The sequence below is a fragment of the Arachis ipaensis genome, chromosome B07 (assembly GCF_000816755.2).
Source record: "Arachis ipaensis cultivar K30076 chromosome B07, Araip1.1, whole genome shotgun sequence".
NCBI classification, from domain to species: domain Eukaryota; kingdom Viridiplantae; phylum Streptophyta; class Magnoliopsida; order Fabales; family Fabaceae; genus Arachis; species Arachis ipaensis.
The window spans coordinates 62,221,886-62,240,527 of record NC_029791.2 but is presented as its reverse complement, the minus strand read 5'-3'; the positions used below and the strand labels follow the sequence as shown (position 1 = coordinate 62,240,527).

General features: G+C 36.8%; 1 long non-coding RNA gene across 1 annotated transcript; it reads left to right on the top strand.

Moving 5' to 3' along the window:
• Nucleotides 935-17,680, top strand: LOC107610120. Its single transcript, XR_001613401.2, has 3 exons — nucleotides 935-1,726; nucleotides 4,376-5,358; nucleotides 17,666-17,680. It is a non-coding gene; the product is annotated as an uncharacterized LOC107610120 (long non-coding RNA).

Below are 18,642 nucleotides of genomic sequence, written 5' to 3'. Positions count from 1 at the left end.
GATTAATCTATACACAATTATCATGTTTGTGGTCCACAACTAGGATAGGGATCCTTAATTATCCACTTCTTGCCAAGAGTCATTTTTAGCTTTCAATTGCCATTTTCATTGCCTTTACTTGCCTCCTTTCAATTTCTTGCATGTTTAGTCACATTCTCGCATTTTAATTTCTTGCCAATTGCCATCATCCAACCCCCATTTCTCTCATAGCCAACAACATGACATTTCATTGTAATTCCTAAGGAGAACGACCCGAGATTTAATTACTCTCGGTTATTTTAATTTGAATTTAACATTTGATTAAGAGAATTCATTGTTGGTTTGGACTATGCCACTAACAAATTGATTCTTGATTTTAAACCGGCAAAAATTCTCTTATCAAATTTGGCGCCATTGCCGGAGAGCTTGCAATGGTGTTACATTGTTGGCTATTGTTAATATGTGAATATGTGAAGAGTTTGTTTTAGTTGATTGCTTATTTTTCTTTGTAAATATGTTTCTTGGTTGTTAGCTTGCCTTAATAGATTTTTGTTTTAAAGTGCATATGTGAATAGTTAGTAATTTTGCTTTAAATTGCCTTTTTGACTTGAATTGTGTGTTTAAAATTTTGAATTGGTTTTTAGATGGTTGAATTTGGATAGATTTTTTTTTATGCATATTAAAAGTGTTTTGAATAGTCCATAATTTTGATTTGAAAAATAAAATTTTAGATTAATTTTAAAATTATTATAAATAGTTGCATTTTTTTATTAATTCCTTGTTTATATACATTTTAGAATATTAGGTAAATTTCTATTTTGAAAAAAAAAATTGCCCTCTGTGCTCTCGCACAGCTTGTACATATGCACAATTGCCCATTTTCATCTCCGTGCGTACGCACGAATCTTGGTGCGTACACACCTCCAATTCTCCCTCCTCTGTTGGGAGCACCGGCACGGTTGGTGCGTCTGCACAGCCCCTGAGGTGCGAACCCTGTGACTCCTCAGTACCCCTCTTCTCCTTCCCCAACGTTCATCCCTATCCCCTTCTTCCCTGCCTCAGACCATCATCACGCTACCACCCTGCGCCGCCAGCAACCCTAATCGCCGGCGCCACCAACCAACACCACCACCCCACCTCTCGGCCAACCAGCCCCACGCCGCCGTCCAGCCTCCTTTCTCTACCCTCAGCCATACCAACCTCTTCTCTTTTCTCCGTCGAAACCCAGTTTTCTTCGCGCCAGCCCCTGCTTCACCCCGAACCAGCCTCCAGTCACCGCGTCTAGCCTCCTCCCTTCACCCACAACTGCCGGCGAGTTCTTTCCCCCGTGGTCTGAACCCTAGCCTATCTTCTTCTTCTCATTACATCTTCTCGGAGCCAACCAACGTCCACCATCAGCTTTATCATCGAGTCTCATCATCACCACTGAACCGCCGTTTCCTCTTCCCCTGACCACTGATCCATAGCCCCGCCATCTTCCCCCTGACCCTCTCGTTCTTTATGGGTTGAAGAACAGAGCAAGTACAAGCTCTTGTTCTCTTCGTCTCAAGCGAATTCCAGCTGCTGCGACGTATCCCCTGTTTCTCGGCCCTGTGCCGCTTTCCCTCTCTGACGAAGACCTTGGCCAGCCATGCTGCCACTGCGCCACTGCGCCACTAGACCGGCTGTGTTTGTTCTGGCCATTAGCTCACCATCATCAACCTTCTTCTTCCCCTTTCCCTTCCTGCTCCAATTTTCTGCTTCCCAGGTCTCAATTCTTTCTCTTCTGTCTAGTCTGTTTAGTCTGTTACAGTTGTTAATTCAGTTGGTTTAGTTAGTTTAGCTAGATTAGCTTAGTTTAGTTAAACTAGGTGGTTAGAGAATCTGAGCTGGATAGTGGATTTAGGCTTGTTTGAATTGATGATGCTGTAAAAGTGTTGCTGTTTCATTAATTTTTCTTGGCTTGTTGTTGCTGAGTGTTCCTCTGCTGGCTGCTTGGTCCATATTATATGAACTGCAATGATTTCAGTTTGTGAAACTGGTTAAGTCATATGAATTCTTTTTGCTGCTTGCTTGAACCTGGGAAATATGTTATTTACTGATGCTGTTTGGAATGTTGCTCTTTCATTGGTTTGCCCTGTGCTAAATTAGTTTGCTTGATGTTGCTGCCTGGCTGTTCATTATTGCTTTGTTCTTGCTGAATGCTGTTGGCTGAGTTCTTGTTCCCATTTGCAGTTCATTGTTGGATTCAATTATGAGTAATTGCTTGAATTAATACTGCTTGCTTCTGGAACGATTATCGAATTCAATGCAACGAATGCTGATTGAGTCCATTATATGTTGTGCATTGCTGCTGTTTTGGTTACTGCTGGATTAATTCACTGCTGTTCGGGTTGCTCATTTATGATGGAATCACTGATTCTGAATTTCTGTTTATGATGTGAAATCACTGATTCTGATTTGATTTTTCTGATTGAATTGATGGTTAAATTACTGTTGAGTTCATTTGGTTAGTTGTTTGACTGATTTTCTGTTGAACTTCTGAGATATTGCTGCTGGGAGTGTTGAATTATTGTTGCTGGAATTGTTTGGAAATAGTTAACTATATTCGTGAATTATTGTTTGGGGCTGATTTGCTGGAAATTTGCTGTTAGGTTTGGTTGAAATTTTTCTTGATTATGTGGAGATTTGCTGATTTACTGCCAGTTTTGATGACTTTTGAGGCTAAAATTGACGGGATAATGTGTGATTGTTGCATGTTTAATTGTCTGGAATTGGTTTGATCATTTGGATACTTGTTACTTCATTGCGTTAAAGTTGTTTTTGCTAAAACTTCGCTGCTGTTAGGTTGCTTTGCAGTAGGATTAGTACAAGCTCATAGATAATTAATCATGCTTTTATGCTTCTTAAGTTTGAATTTCATTTGGTTTGAACTGGCTTGCCTGAATTGCTGGTGAAGTCTTCTTTCAATTTTGCACTTGACTGTTTGAATTCAGATTGCCTACTTGTTAAATGGTTCATTGTTTTGGTGCTGTATTTTTTGTTTTTGCTGTATTTTGGCTCATTTTCTGATTTCCTATGAGGTCATATACGATTTTTTGTGAATTTAAGTGTTAATGCATTCATAGGAAATTTGAATTGATTGTTTGAATTTGGGAAATAGGCCGATTTACTGCTGAAATGCTGCCGGATTTTTTGTAAACCTATTTTATTAAATGATATTGTTTTACTTGGTGCAACAAGATTCTAATTGATGGAATTCTCTGTCAAAAAGAATCTTGTTTGCTTAAGGGTTTTGGAAATTTCCTCAAGAGTCTCCTTACAAGTCTTGGTCAATTCTTTAATCTCTTTGCTTGTTTTATCTTGTATGTTATTTTTAATTATTGAACAATCCTTGATTGATTTTTAAATTGACTATAAACTTGAGATTCTTTGGAAAATTTGAGCCTCTTTTGCATAAACTCACAAGTTTGAAAGTTTTTAATCTATGTGGCTGAATTGATTCATTTTAATTTTTGCGTAACTTACATTACGTCACATAGATCGTGAGATTTTCAATTCTTGTTTCAACTTGTAACTTTTATGCCTCATTGAATTTGGTGTTTGAATGTTTCTTGATTAACTTGTTTCTCAATGTTTTGACTTGTCAACACCAAATTCTTTTACTTCATGCCAATTACTTGTGATTGAGATTTACTTGATTATGTGCTCTACACATATATGTGCATTACTTGTTTTGGCATCTTGAATTTTTGAGAAGTGGATAGAAACTTGCTTGTTTTGAAATTTTTGAATTTTTTTGGAATTAAGGAACTTGTGACTATGCACCTAATTTTTTATTTTTCTTCCATTTCTTTTACTAACTTTTCCCTTCTTTTTACATACCGTTTAACCTTTGTTTTCTTTTTCAACTAACATTTTCTTTTTCTTCACCTAACCTTTAATTTTTCTTTTCCTTTTCAACTAACATTAATTTCTAACTTTTCATAACTTTTGACCTTTTCTTTTCTTTTTCAACTAACTTCTTCTCCATAACTTTTGACTATCTTTTCTTTCTTTTCTTTTTCAACTGACTATTTTCTTTTTACTCACATAACTTTTAACTTTCTTTTTCTTTTCAACTAACACTAACTTTTTAACTGTTTTCTTTTCTTCACCGACCTTTTGACTTTTTCTTTCCTTTTCAACTAACTTTCCTTTTAACCTTTTACCTATTTTCTTTTTCTTCGTGCATAGCAATAACGCTCCTTTCTTCTTTTTCTCTTTGATAAACAAGCAAGTTAGCTTTCTTAGATTCCTTTATTTGATTGGAAGTTACTTCTTCTAACTTGAATCTCATGTGTGCTTCCATTCAAATTTATATTATCTGTTCACTTCATACATATGCTGTTTTGTGACTTAGCTCTTTCTTTTTCAGTGCCACCATCACTCTCGCAGCCACTTTTGTATGGTGACACAGTGACGACTCCTTCCACTCCGCATGATCGTGAGCACCGAGGACGGTGCTACATTTTAAGTTTGGGGAGGTTGTGCATCTTCAGCAAGCGCATTTTGGGTGACAAGCTTCATTTCCGAACACTTTTAGTGTACTTTCTTTTTATGTTTTTTTTGGTACTTTGTATATATTTTATCCTTTTGAGAAACTTTTTACTTAGTTTATTGCACTTTCTTAGTTTATTGTACTTTTAAATTTTGCTTGTACATAACTTAGTATTATATAGTAGTTATGCATATTTTGACATTTTGCTTTTAATTTTAGCTTTTACATATGCTTTTTGGTTTTTAGGCTTGATTGTGATTTTGGATGATGTAATGATTGCATCTCAGTTTGAATTCCTATATACTTGCTATTTTGGTTTGATTGAAATTAGGAATTAAACTTAGGATTTTTGACCTTTTTCATCCAATCACATTATATACATATATGGAATAAATGTTAGTCAATTTAATGAAATTTCCAAGAAACCTACTTTTTATAGGGTATTGAAATTCAAATTGAATTGAGTTGAAATTTTTTTGAAACTTGTATGATTCATACATTGTGGAATATGGTTTTTGAGTTAAAGAACACATAACTTGTGAGATTTTAAGCCTTATTGTGTGGTTGCATTATTCAACCACTTTATTCTTGTGTGTTGCTCTTCTCTATGATTACAATCTTTGGTTTGTTTAATTCTATATATCCATTGTTTAATGTATATTTATGCAAGTATGTGATTGAGACCATTATTCCTTTATAACTCACTTAACCCAAAAAGCCTACCATTTCATTTACGTTTGCTTACCACTTTGAGCCTTTTAATTCCCTTTTGTTCTTGATTGAGCACACCACTAGCTATAAGCGGAAAAATAATGAATGTTCCTATTTTGAATCTTTGAATAGCTTAAGTTAGTGAGAGTGTGTAGTGTTTAAGTGTGGGGAAAATGTGGACACTTGGGTTGATGAAAATGTGTTTTCTGCCTGTTGAGAAATACTAGGAAATTTTGGGGTGCATACTCATGTAATACTATAGAAACCACATGCATTGATGTGTTGTTATCAAGGTTGCGAGAACCGGACCGGTCAATAAACCGGTGAGGTCACTGGTTCAATGGTTCAATGGTTCGACCGGGGTTTAATCGGGGTTCAACCGGTTTAATTAAATATTAAATAAAATTATTAAAAAACCTAAAAACCCAAAACCCAGAATCGGTATTATTAACAAATGTACAAACCAAGCAATATTAATTAAAGCAGCAGCGCTTACCGGCGGCGAAGGAGGAAGGAAAGTGAGGCGAGGGAGGAATAGGAAGCGACGGGCTGATGACAACGGAACAAGGGAAGTGAACTCGAACAGAGAGCGACAGAGAGCTCGAAGCTCAGACACAGAGAGAGTGAGTGAGAGAGAGAGCGCGCGCTTGAAGAGATGACGATCAACCGGGAAACCTTCGCGACGGTTATGCCACGGGGTCAACGCTTCCTTTGTGCGACGGTGACGAGAAGAGGAAAGATGAGAAGGGATTGGCGATGAGAAGAGTGCGACGGCACCCACGATTCCCGCCGGCGGCGAAAGCACCATCTAACAGAGAAGAAAAGTTCGGCCATGGAGGATTGTGATGGCGGGCTGGTGGCTGGGGTTAGGTTAGGGTAAGGTTTCTGATTCTCAGAGATGAGATGAAAAGGTGGGGGTGGTGTGGGAATGACGCGTTGGAAAGGGAAAACTGGAACTGATTGTGATTATTAGGGTTACGCGTTTTGCTTTTGCCATTTTCTCTTTTTTTTTTTTTTTTAAATAGGGCAAAACGACGTCGTTTTGCATCTCTGATTTCAAACCAAAAAACCGCCAAAAAATCGGACGGTTCTCCCGGTTCACCGGTTAACCACCGGTTCGACCGGTTCTTCCACCGATTTTTTGCTAGACGATTTTTAACGTTACCCGGACCGGCTAGGTGATCGGTTCCCGGTTTTTCTGGTTGAACCGGCCGGTCCGGTTTGGTTTTCAGAACCATGGTTGTTATATATATATATACTTTGTTTCAAAAAAAAAAAAGAGAAAAAAAAAGAGAGAAATAATGAAAAGGGGACAAAATTACCCCAATATGAAATTCAATAAAAATCAATGCATATGTAATGAATTGCATCTAATGCATGAGTGTGTGTATATGTAAAAGTGAGATTATGGGTAGCTAGGCTTGATATTAGAAGTTTATAGGTTGTGTATGTGTTAGGCGATAATTTAGGCTAATCAAAGATTCAAAGGCAAGCTCACCTAGCCATATATACATCCTTACCTTTAACCTTAGCCCCATTACAATTTTGAAAAGACCTCATGATATTTGCATATGTACATTAAGTATTTGTTGATTGGTTAGATGAATAACAAACTTTAGAAAGCATGATTAGAGGAGAATTGAGTGGATTGACCCTAAACACTTGAGTGACTAGAGTGCATACACATATCCGGTGAGGGTTCAATCACTCAATTCCATAATTCCACCTATGATCATTGCTCATCTTGCAAGTTTGGTTAAATTCTTTTATATGACTCAATCCAATTTTGAATAGGATTTTGTTATAATTGTTTTAGCCCTTGGTTGTATATAGAAGCTTTCTTGGAAAATGATTTAATTAGACTAATTAAATACATATAGATAGTTAGATAGTATAGTTACATACATATAGATAGATTGCATATAGATAGTTACATTGAATAATTGTTGATTCCCCTTCTTCTCTTCCTATGGTATAGCATGAGGACATGCTATTATTTAAGTGTAGTGATGTGATGAATCCACATTTTATGGTATTTAATTGCTTTATTTGGTTAGATTTCATTGACTTTTCTTGCACTTATCCATTTAAATAGCATGCTTTTATGAATTCTTTCCTAATTGTGTTTAATTGTGAAAAATATGCTTTTCATGCTTAAATTGCCAATTTTAATTCATTTTTCTCCCATTCGATGCCTTGATATGTTTGCTTGAGTGATTTAAGGTTTTGAAGGCAAGAATGGCTTGAGAAAGTTTAAGGAAAGCATACTAAGTGGAAGAATTCAAGAAATGAAGGATTTGGAAAGCTGTCCATCCTGATCTCTCGGTACTAAATTGGTCATAACTTGAGCTACAGAGGTCCAAATGAGGTAGTTTCAGCGGCATTGGAAAGCTAACGTCCGGGGCTTCAAAATGATATACAATATGCTATAGTGGACATAAGTCTATGTGTGCGGACGCACACAACTTGTGCGTACGCACAGGTTAGAAAACAGCAAGTGTGCGGACGCACACATCTGTGCGTTCGCACAGGTCCTGGCACGTGAGCTCATTAACTGCAAACCGCTGGGGGCGATTTCTGGGCCCCCAAAACCCAATCCAACTCATTTCTGAAGCTATTTCAAGCCAAATTGAAGAGGGATGAAGGGGGGAGCACTTAGATTTAGGTTTTTATATGTCTTAGCTTAGTTTTCTAGAGAGAGTAGTTCCCTCTTCTCACTAGAACATAGGATTTTTAGTTTAATTGTTTTGTAATTTCTTGTTTTAATTCTTGTTTTAATCTAATTTCTTCTATCTTTTCTTGTTCTATTGTCTTAATTTCATTACTTTATCTTGTCATTTTCTCCATTTTTGCCACTTTTATGTATTTGCACTCTTGCTACTTTAATTTACATTTAATGCAATTTTATGTTTCATGCCTCTTTTATTGCTTTCTTGAGTTGCTATCTTTATTTTTCTTGCTTGGTAGTTGTAGCATTTATTATTTCTTGTCATTTTATCATGCTTTATTTTCACACCCATCAAGTGCTTGACAAAATGTTTGGTTGGACTTTTACCTAATTTTTCACACTCTTGGTTGAGAAATTGTGTGGTTTGGGTGAACTTGAGTGGTGGATGTCTATTCCACATTGTGTGAGGGTTGTTAATTAATTTGGTTTCCACTAACGCTAATCTTTCACTAAGCTAATTAGTGAGTTGATTAGGACTTGTGGATTGAAATTAATTATGCCTAGTTGACTTATCCTCGATGTAGGGTTAACTAATTGGGATTAATCCATACACAATTATCATGTTTATGGTCCACAACTAGGATAGGGATCCTTAATTACCCACTTCTTGCCAAGAGTCCTTTTTAGCTTTCAATTGCCATTTTCATTACCTTTACTTGCCTCCTTTCAATTTCTGCATGTTAAATCACCTTGCATTTTAATTTCATGCCAATTGCCATCATCCAACCTCCATTTCTCTCATAGCCAACAACATGACATTTCAATTACTCTCGCTTATTTTAATTTGAATTTGACATTTGATTAAGAGAATTCATTATTGGTTTGGACTATGCTACTAACAAATTGATTCTTGATTCTAAACCCGCAAAAATGCTCTTATCAGTTTCTTAAGTGCTTTCAGGTTTAGGAGGCAAAGATTGGATTGAGGGAATGAAAAAAAAGCATGAAGAAATGGAGAACTCCTGAAGAAATGAAGGAATCGCAAAGTTGTCAATACTGACCTCTTTGCACTCAATCGATCATAAGTTGAGCTACAGAGGTCCAAATGAGGCGGTTCTAGTTGCGTTGGAAAGCTAACATCCGGGGCTTCAAAATGATATAAAATTTGCTATAGTTGCCGGGCGTATAGGGATGCGTACGCGTGAAATGCTGCACGTGACTCACTAATGGCAACTCGTGCTCAGCGATTTCTGATGCTATTTAACCCAAGGATTGAAGAGGGATGAACCAATGAGTGACCAATTAGTTTAGTTTAGCTTAGTTTTGGAGGAAAAGTTAGTTTCTAGAGAGAAAAGCTCTCACTTCTCTCTAGAATTAGGATTAGGTTAGATCTAGATTATAATTTCTTAGATCTAGGTTAATTTCATACTTTGATTTACTTTTCTTTTATCAATTCTTGTTCTTTTACCTCTCCCCTCTCTAGTTTAGGATTTAATTCTTGTAATTCTCTACTTTTATGTTGATGCACTTTTGTTCTTCCATTTTTCTTTAACGCACTTTATGATTCATGTTCCTTTATTGTTGAATTACTTTGTTGTTGTTTAATTCCTGGCAATTAGTAGTTGTAGATTTATAATTCTTGCAATTTGATTTTACTTTCTTTTTATGCATCCCAAGTGTTTGACAAAATGATTGGTTGGATTATAGAGTAGGTTTTTCTCCTCTTGGCCTTGGTAGAGTAATTAGTGACTCTTGAGTTATCTAATTCCTTTGTTGATTGATAATTAGAAGTTGCTAATTAGCTTGAATGCTACTAAAGCTAGTCTTTCATCATGATTAGGCTAGGACTTGTGGAATCAAGTTAATCCATCCACTTGACTTTCCTCCATGTTTAGATGTTAACTAAGTGGGAGCAATGGACAATTGTGGTCACAATTGAGGAGGATAACTAGGATAGGACTTTCGATTCTCATACCTTACCAAGAGCTTTGTTAGTTGTTAGTTTATTTCCTTAGTCATTTATATTTCTTGTCTATTATCTCAAAAGCCCCAAACATACCTCATAACCAATAACAAGAACACTTTATCGCAATTCCTAGAGAGAACGACCCGAGGTTTAAATACTTCGGTTTATAATTTTAGGGGTTTGTACTTGTGACAAACAATCTTTTGTATGAAAGGATTATTTGTTGGTTTAGAAACTATACTTGCAACGAGAATTCATTTGTGAAATTCTATACCATCAATTTTCCACTCATCAGAATGGCACCGTTACCGGGGAGTTGTAATGGTGTTATATAATTGGTTATTGTATATATGTGAATATTGTGAATAGCTTGATTTTTGGATTGCTTGTTAGTTTTTGCTAGCTTTAGGACTTTATTTCATTATTTCTTATTAGATTTTGTTTCTTATTTTCTCTTTTCATTATGAATTCTCACTTTGGCTATGAGTTTGGTTCTAACCATGTTGTAGGAAATGGAAGCTTCAATGAGGATATACATCAAGGATGGAACAATCAAAGGTGGGAGGAGCCATATGCATATGATCAATCCTATTGGCAATAACCCCCACCAATGCACTATGAACAAGAGCCATTCTATGATGCATATCAATCTAATGGTTATGGTGAATCTCCTTGTGACTTTCAAGAACCACCACCATATGCCTATGAGCCATATCCTCAACATAGCCCTCAACCATACTCACAAGTCCCTTTCCACCAAACATCTCCATATGACCCTAACCCATATACACCATACCAACTACCTTTCGAGCCTTATGAGCCACATATAGAACCACAACCATTCCAACCTCAATACTTCCAAGAACCACCTCCCCCATACTATGACCAAGATGAACCACCTCCAATGTGTGCAAATTTTCAACCTCAAGATGAATTCTATTTGCCACCACAATGATAAATCCCAATTTCGTGGTTTATTTTGTGCTTATTTTGGGGGATTTATTCACCTTTTCCCACATTTATTTAATGGAATAGCATGGTTTTGTAATTCTCCCTTGAATTATGCTTAAATGTAAAAACATGCTTTTTACGCCCTAATTTGGTGATTTTAGATCCACCTTAATTCCATTCGATGCCTTGATGTGTTTGTTAAGTAATTTCAGGTTCATAAGGCAAGTATTGGATGGAAGAAATGAGAAGAAAAGCATACAAAGAGGAGAATGCATGAAGAAACAAAGATTTGGAATGTACCAACGGACGCGCACGCGTGCAAGGCGCGCACGCGCAGAAGTGGTTTTTCACAAGGACGCGCCCGCGTACATACCGCTTCCGCGCAGATTGGGAATTCGCCAGCGACGCGCACACGCACATGGCGCGCGCGCGCCGATACTCTTACTTGGCCCACTTAATGGCAAAACGCTGGGGTGATTTCTGAGCTGCCCAGGCCCAAATCCAACTTGTTTCTGAGTGTATTTCATGCAGAATTGAAGTTCAAGCAAATGGGGAGCAATTAGTTTAGTCAATATGAGCCTTTAGTTAGATTTCTAGAGAGAGAAGCTCTCTCTTCTCTCTAGAATTAGGTTAGGTTAATTTTCATCTTAGATCTAGGTTTAATTCATGCTTTGATTTACTTTTCCTTTACAATTTCTTGTTCCTCTACTCTTTCTCTCTTTAATTTTGTGTCTCATTATTGTAATTGCTTACTTTGTTGTTGATGCACTTTTTTGTTCTTCCATTTTCAATTCAATGCAATTTATGATTCATGTTTCTTTATTGTTGATTTGGATTTGTTGTTGTTTAATTCCTTGCAATTAAGTAGTGTAGATTTACTTTCCTTGCACATTTACTATGCTTTCCTTTTATGCCTACCAAGTGTTTGACAAAATGCTTGGTAGGATGTTAGAGTAGATTTTGAGCATTCTTGGCTTAGAAAGAGTGATTAGGCAATCTTGAGTCATGAAAATCCAACTTATGTTGGCGATCTAGAGTTGTTAGCTAGTATTGTTTTCAATGACGCTAATCTTTTGCTAATTTAATTAGTAAGTTGATTAGGACTTTTGGATTGAGATTAGCTAGTCTCGTTAGACTTTCTCCCTATTTGTTGGAGATGACGTAATGAGATAAATTCTTGTTTATATTTGTGACATGATTAATTAGTCTTGTTTGACATTCTCCTGATGTGTGAGTTAACTAAATAAGGCGAATTAATCATTGCATGACTAGGATAGAAAGCTTATGATCTCAACCCTTGCCATGAATGTCTCTCTTTATTAATTGCTTCCTTTAATTGCTTTCTTTACTTTTCTTGTCATTTACTTTCTTGCCCAATTATCAACCAAACCCCCTTTGATCTTCATAGCCAATAATTATTCACTTCATTGCAACTCCTTGTGAGATGACCCGGAGCCTAAATACTCCGGTTAATTCTTATTTGGGATTTGTACTTTGTGACAACCAAAAATTTAATTTGATGCGAGAGTTGTTTGTTGGTTTGGAGCTATACTTGCAACGTAAATATTTTGTGAAATTCCTTACCCACAACAATTTTTTTGTGTCACACAACCCTACGTGGAAGATTATCAATGTCCATATCTCAAGAAAACCATGGATCGGCTTCAAGCAACCATCCATCAAAAGTTAGATGCATGGGACTTATACCACATGTCCACAGATGATTGTGGAAGAGCAACCGAAGAGGGTAGTTTGAAGGGAGGTTGTAGAATCTCAACTTGAGAATAATGGATTGGAGTGTGTTGGGCAACAAGTAGAACAAATGGAGAACATAGAACCACAGCATCCTTACTATGATGAATCACCTTCCTACTATGAACCCTTCCCCCAAGACAATGAGCCCTCTCATCCACTCCAACCTCCAATGGATGACATCCTTGATGCTCTTGTTCAAGGACAAGAGGAGATGCAAAGGGATGTGCAACAATTCACGGCCATTTTGGCCATGGTGGTAAACCGATTAGCCTCCCAATACTTGGACACTCAAGGAACTCCCATGGCTACATGTGAAGAATCCAAGGAAGAGCATAGCATAAAGGAAAGATTGAATGATGGGAAACATTGCTTTGATAACAATGGGAGGAAGCTAGGATTGTTGAAGAAAAGTAAGAAGTGGTTGAAGACTTAGGAGATGCAGAGCCTCCATAGGAACATAGAGTTGAAGAAAACCCCTCCAAGAAGATTGAATTTGATGCTAAGGAGGGATGTGCATAACCTCCAAAGCATATTCCATATGATGACTTGGATAGGATAGAGCGAGAATCGAGTTCCCTTGGTGATGAAGATCAAGCATCAAGTCTTAGTGGTGAAGAATCCTTTGAGCATGAAGAACCTTTCTCCAGTAGATTTGAAAGCATTGTGGAGGTAAATTTTTCTCACCCTCTCAATTATGATTTGAGTAAGGAAAAAGCCTTAGATAAAATTGTTGAACAAAGGATTACATTTGAGAAAACTTGTGAAGAGGTGGGAGTCCTTAGGAAGAGAAGGACGGGAGTTGGATACGCTTTGTCACGACCCTTAGAAGCGTCTTTGCCTAGGTTACCATCTACTCCTTCATTTGAGTGGGTGAAATTCATTTCTTTTAGCTTTATTATCCCACTTGAATATGGCTTGCTTGAAACGGATGGCCAACTTAGGGAACTTTGTGGGGGTGAAGCGTAAGCGAAAACTGTTTTGTGGTTGGTGTTGCAAATCAAGGCTCATTAGGGTTGACACATCAAACATGAAATATATAGGTTGGAGTAGTGCTCAACTAGATGGGTCTAGTAGGATTGTTGGTCACTTTATTGATAATTCACCTTACTTGCCACCTGGATGGACTAATAATGATCAACTTCAAGACGAGTGTGAAAATAAAGTATGGGATCCCGGATTACAAGAAGCGGATCGACTTTGGGAGCCACAAGCTTGTGAAGAACTCCATTAAGACTTGGTGCAACTCATGAAAAATCTTGGGCCACAATGGAGAACCAAGCATTAGTGGGAGTTCCAAGAAGAATTCAAGCACAAGCCACCTTGAGAGGAGCTCCCCATAAGTCCAACTTAAGGACAATAAACAAAAGTGGTAAGTGGGAGACACCCCACCATAGTAAAATATTTTCATTTTCTCTTTTGTAAATATTGGCAAAAGTAGTTTAATTTCATATTTTGATTGATTTATTGAGTTTATTTGGTAGTTTGGTATCTTAAATAAGGTTTTATGGTGTTTGGGTAGCTGTTTGGAGGTTTGGAAGGCTTGGTTTGGTGCAAAAATATAGAAAAATTTTTGAAAAACAGAGCACCATCCACGCGTACGCGTACGCGTGGCCCAAGCATTTTCGACCATCCACGCGCACGCATCACCCACGCGTACGCGTGGATTGCAAATTCTCACCTCCAAGCCAAATTCCAGAGAGTTGCGCCTACACTGCGCTAACATTGTGCCTTTCGTGCAAACCAACACACGCGTATGTGTCGCTTTCTAAATAACCCATCGACGCGCACGCGTGAGACACGCGTACGCGTCATTTCCATTTCACCACTCCCACGTGCACGCGTCGATGCACGCGTACGCGTGGATTGCCTTCTTTCATCCATCTTCTTTTCTCATCTTCTTTCCATTTCTTCTCTTCTCCCTCCTTCTTTCCTTCTCCTATACTTCATCCAACACTACCATACACCATCAACCATTAGTTAGTTTCGTTATTGAGCTACTTTTTTGTTTAAAAAAAGAGTTTTTTTCTCATCTTCCATTTTCTTTTGTTTATTGCATTTGCATACCCTTATTCATTGCATTTTAATTTTGCTTTTATAGCTTATTCTTATTTTCTTTTTTCAATTTCCTATTTTAATAATGGTGTTAAATTATCTTACTCAATTGTTGAGAATTTCTTGCATTATTTTGGTGCTTCTTGACTTGTTTGATATTGTTGGGTGATGAAACTTTTAAATCAATGCTTCATCTTATATGACTCTTGTGTCTTTGTGCATTGATATGACCTCATATTGTCTTTCATGACCCACCCATTCTTGTTCAAACTTGATGCTTTTGGGTGCTCTTTATGCTTTGATTTTACTCTTGCATCAAGTTTAATGATATGCCTTAGCTTATATTATTTTCTCACTCACATGTGTAGCTACCGTGTAGTTGAGAACCCTACTTTTATTTGGCATTAGCCCCCACCTATGTTATATTTGCTTTCATATCTTTGTTGTAGACTCAATTCTCTTTCTTTTTCTTTCCTTTTAGGCTGGACACCAAAAAGGGAGGAAGGAAAAAGCTTCGAAATGGGGGCAACAAACAAGTCATCCGCACAACCTTTTTTAGAAGCTCATCAGTTGTAGCAACCCGTCCACCTTGCTCTTCTTTGCATACACCGAGGACGGTGCAATCTTCAAGTGTGAGGAGGTTCGGTCGATGACCGATCTCCATGGGTAACAATTTCCTTTTTCAACACCAATGTTAGTTAGTGGGTGCATTGCATGATAGGTTGCATGTTAGTTAGAATTTGTACATATTTTTACCACTTCTTTCTTATTAGGACTACTTGGTTAGGGTGATGATTTCTTTTCTAAGAAACTGTTTTAGAGCACCCTACCAATTTGAAAATTTTTTTTTGTTGAACTTGCTTGAAAGAATTTATTTTGGGACATGATTTTTGAGCTAAGAACACAAGCATGTGAGTCTTGAGCCAATTGCATGGTTACATCTTATAACCACTTATTTTCCTTCTTGTGTGCATTATTCTCTTTCTATGATTGTAATCTTTGATTTGTTTGATTCTTTATGTCTATTATTTTGTGTAGACATGCATTTATATGATTGAGGCCATCATTTCATTTAGCTCACTTACCCAAAAAGCCTTACCTTTTATCTTCCTTTGTTAGCTAACTTTGAGCCTACGATTAACCCACTTTGTTCTTAATTTTAGCACATTACAAGCCTTAAAGCGAAAAACAATAAATATCCTTTATTTGGATCTTTGATTAGCTTAGGCTAGTGAGTGTGTAACATTCAAGTGTAGAAAATCTTGGGACATTGGTTGAGTAAAAGGGTAGTTTTGTATTTTTGTTGAAAATATTAGGAATTGGGTACATGCTCATGTGTTAATTAAATGTAAAATCATATGCATTGATACTTTTGTATATACTTTATTGCAAATAGAAAAAAATGAGAAAATAAAAAGAAAGAAAAAAATATATGTAGATATCAAAAGAAAAAGAAAAAAAATAGAAAGAAAAGAAAAAGAAAAGAAAAGTAATAAAAAGTGGAACAAAATGCCCCAAGTGAAGATCAATAATAATCAATGCATATTTGTTGTGATCAAGAAAAAAAATGCTTGAGTATGTGAAAAAGTGAAGAATGGGTAGTTAGGTTTGTTTAGAATTGTATAAGTTGCTATATAGGTTAGATGGGAAGTTTAAGGTAATCAAAGATTTAAAATTCAAGTCCACTTGACCAAATATGCATCCTTACCTTGACCCTAGCCCCATTACAACTTATGAAAAGTCCTCATGATAGTTGTATGCATGCATGAAATAATTATTGATTGTTAGATGAAAAACAAATCTTGGAAATCATGATTAGGAGAGAATTGAGTGAATCGACCCTAAACACTTGAGCGAATAGAGTGAAAACACTTCCAGTGAGGGTTCGATGCTCAATTCCTTGTTCCTGGCTTTCATGAGCTTTCTTCTTGCAAGTCTACTTGAACTTCATTTTGATATTTGAATTGGTAGGATTCATGAATCGCTATATGATCTTGGCCCTACTTGTGCATGTATGTATTGGAGATTGATTTAATTTTAACCAAGTAGGTAGAATCATTTTGCATTTAGTTACATTCATTTAGATAGGATGCATATAGTTTCTTTGCATTGAATAAATGTTCATACCCCTTTTCTTGTCCTTCTTGGTTTAGCATGAGGACATGCTATTGTGTAAGTGTGGGGAGGTTGATAAACCCCATTTTTAGGGTTTATCTTGTGTTGAATTTAGAGGGTTTTGTCAACTTTTCTCCCATTTATTCACTAAAATAGCATGGGTTTGTAAATTCTCCTTTAATTGTACTTAAGAGTGAAAACATGCATGATGTACGCATACACGTGGAATGCTGCACGTGACTCACTAAAGGCAACTCGTGGCCAGCGATTTCTGAAGTATTTTGGACCTAATCCAACTCATTTCTGATGCTATTTAACCCAAGGATTGAAGAGGGATGAACTAATAAGTGACCAATTAGTTTAGTTTAGTTTAGTTTTGGAGGGAAAGTTAGTTTCTAGAGAGAGAAGCTCTCACTTCTCTCTAGAATTAAGATTAGGTTAGATCTAGATTAGAATTTCTTAGATCTAGGTTAATTTCATGCTTTGATTTACTTTTCCTTTATCAATTCTTGTTCTTCTACCTCTCTCCTCTCTAGTTTAGCATTTAATTCTTGTAATTCTCTACTTTTATGTTGATGCACTTTTGTTCTTCCATTTTCCTTTAATGCACTTTATGATTCATGTTCCTTTATTGTTGAATTACTTTGTTGTTGTTTAATTCTTGGTAATTAGTAGTTGTAGATTTATAATTCTTGCAATTTGATTTTACTTTCCTTTTATGCATCCCAAGTGTTTGAAAAATGCTTGGTTGAATTATAGAGTAGGTTTTTCTCCTCTTGGCCTTGGTAGAGTAATTAGTGACTCTTGAGTTATCTAATTCATTTGTTGATTGATAATTAGAAGTTGCTAATTAGCTTGAATGCCACTAAAGCTAGTCTTTCATCATGATTAGGCTAGGACTTGTGAAATCAAGTTAATCCATCCACTTAACTTTCCTCCATGGTTAGAGGTTAACTAAGTGGGAGCAATGGACAATTGTGGTCACAATTGAGGAGGATAACTAGGATAGGACTTCCAATTCTCATACTTTGCCAAGAGCTTTGTTAGTTGTTAGTTTATTTCCTTAGCCATTTATATTTCTTGTCTATTATCTCAAAAACCCCAAACATACCTCATAACCAATAACAAGAACACTTTTTCGCAATTCCTAGGGAGAACGACCCGATGTTTAAATACTTCGTTTATAATTTTAGGGATTTGTACTTGTGACAAAAAATATTTTGTATGAAAGGATTATTTGTTGGTTTAGAAACTATACTTGCAACGAGAATTCATTTGTGAAATTCTATACCATCAAATTTCCACTCATCAAAGCTTGGGGCAAAAATCAAAAGGACCAGACGAACAGAAATCTTTGCGAAAGATGCAAAAAGCAAGGAAGCAGAGGAAAGAAAGAGGCTAAGAAAGTAAAAAACCTTTTTTCTTTGATTTCAAAACAAAGTTAAAGAGGGAAACGAAATGGTAAATAGTAATAAAAAACCTAATCAATGGGATTTTAAAGCACTAGCACGTTCCCAAGGAAGTTAAACGTACTCCAAAAGCACGCCTTTAAAAACACTTCACATTAAAACAGAAGCAATGCCAGACTCGCACGAGGAGGAGTTACTAAAAATCCAACTAGATCAATGCTCGAGCACAACTTCCCCAAAGATCGAAGCCTGGAAGCATGACCTCATGGGAAGATTGAAGCTCGAGCAGGGGTACTGTTCATACATCGGACCGAGCTATATAGCCGAGTTGGAGAAAGACAAAGGGACTAACCTCATGAAAGGTTGGCCAATTACCGACCTCTTCGCAAAGAGCTCGAACAAATGTCTCAGAGGCCCAAGAAGGCCCAGAGTGAAAGAACCACCGCCTACCAAAGGGCAGTTGGGCAAAAGATAAAGATCTCCTCCCCAAAAGATAAGAAAGATACTTATCTCAAAG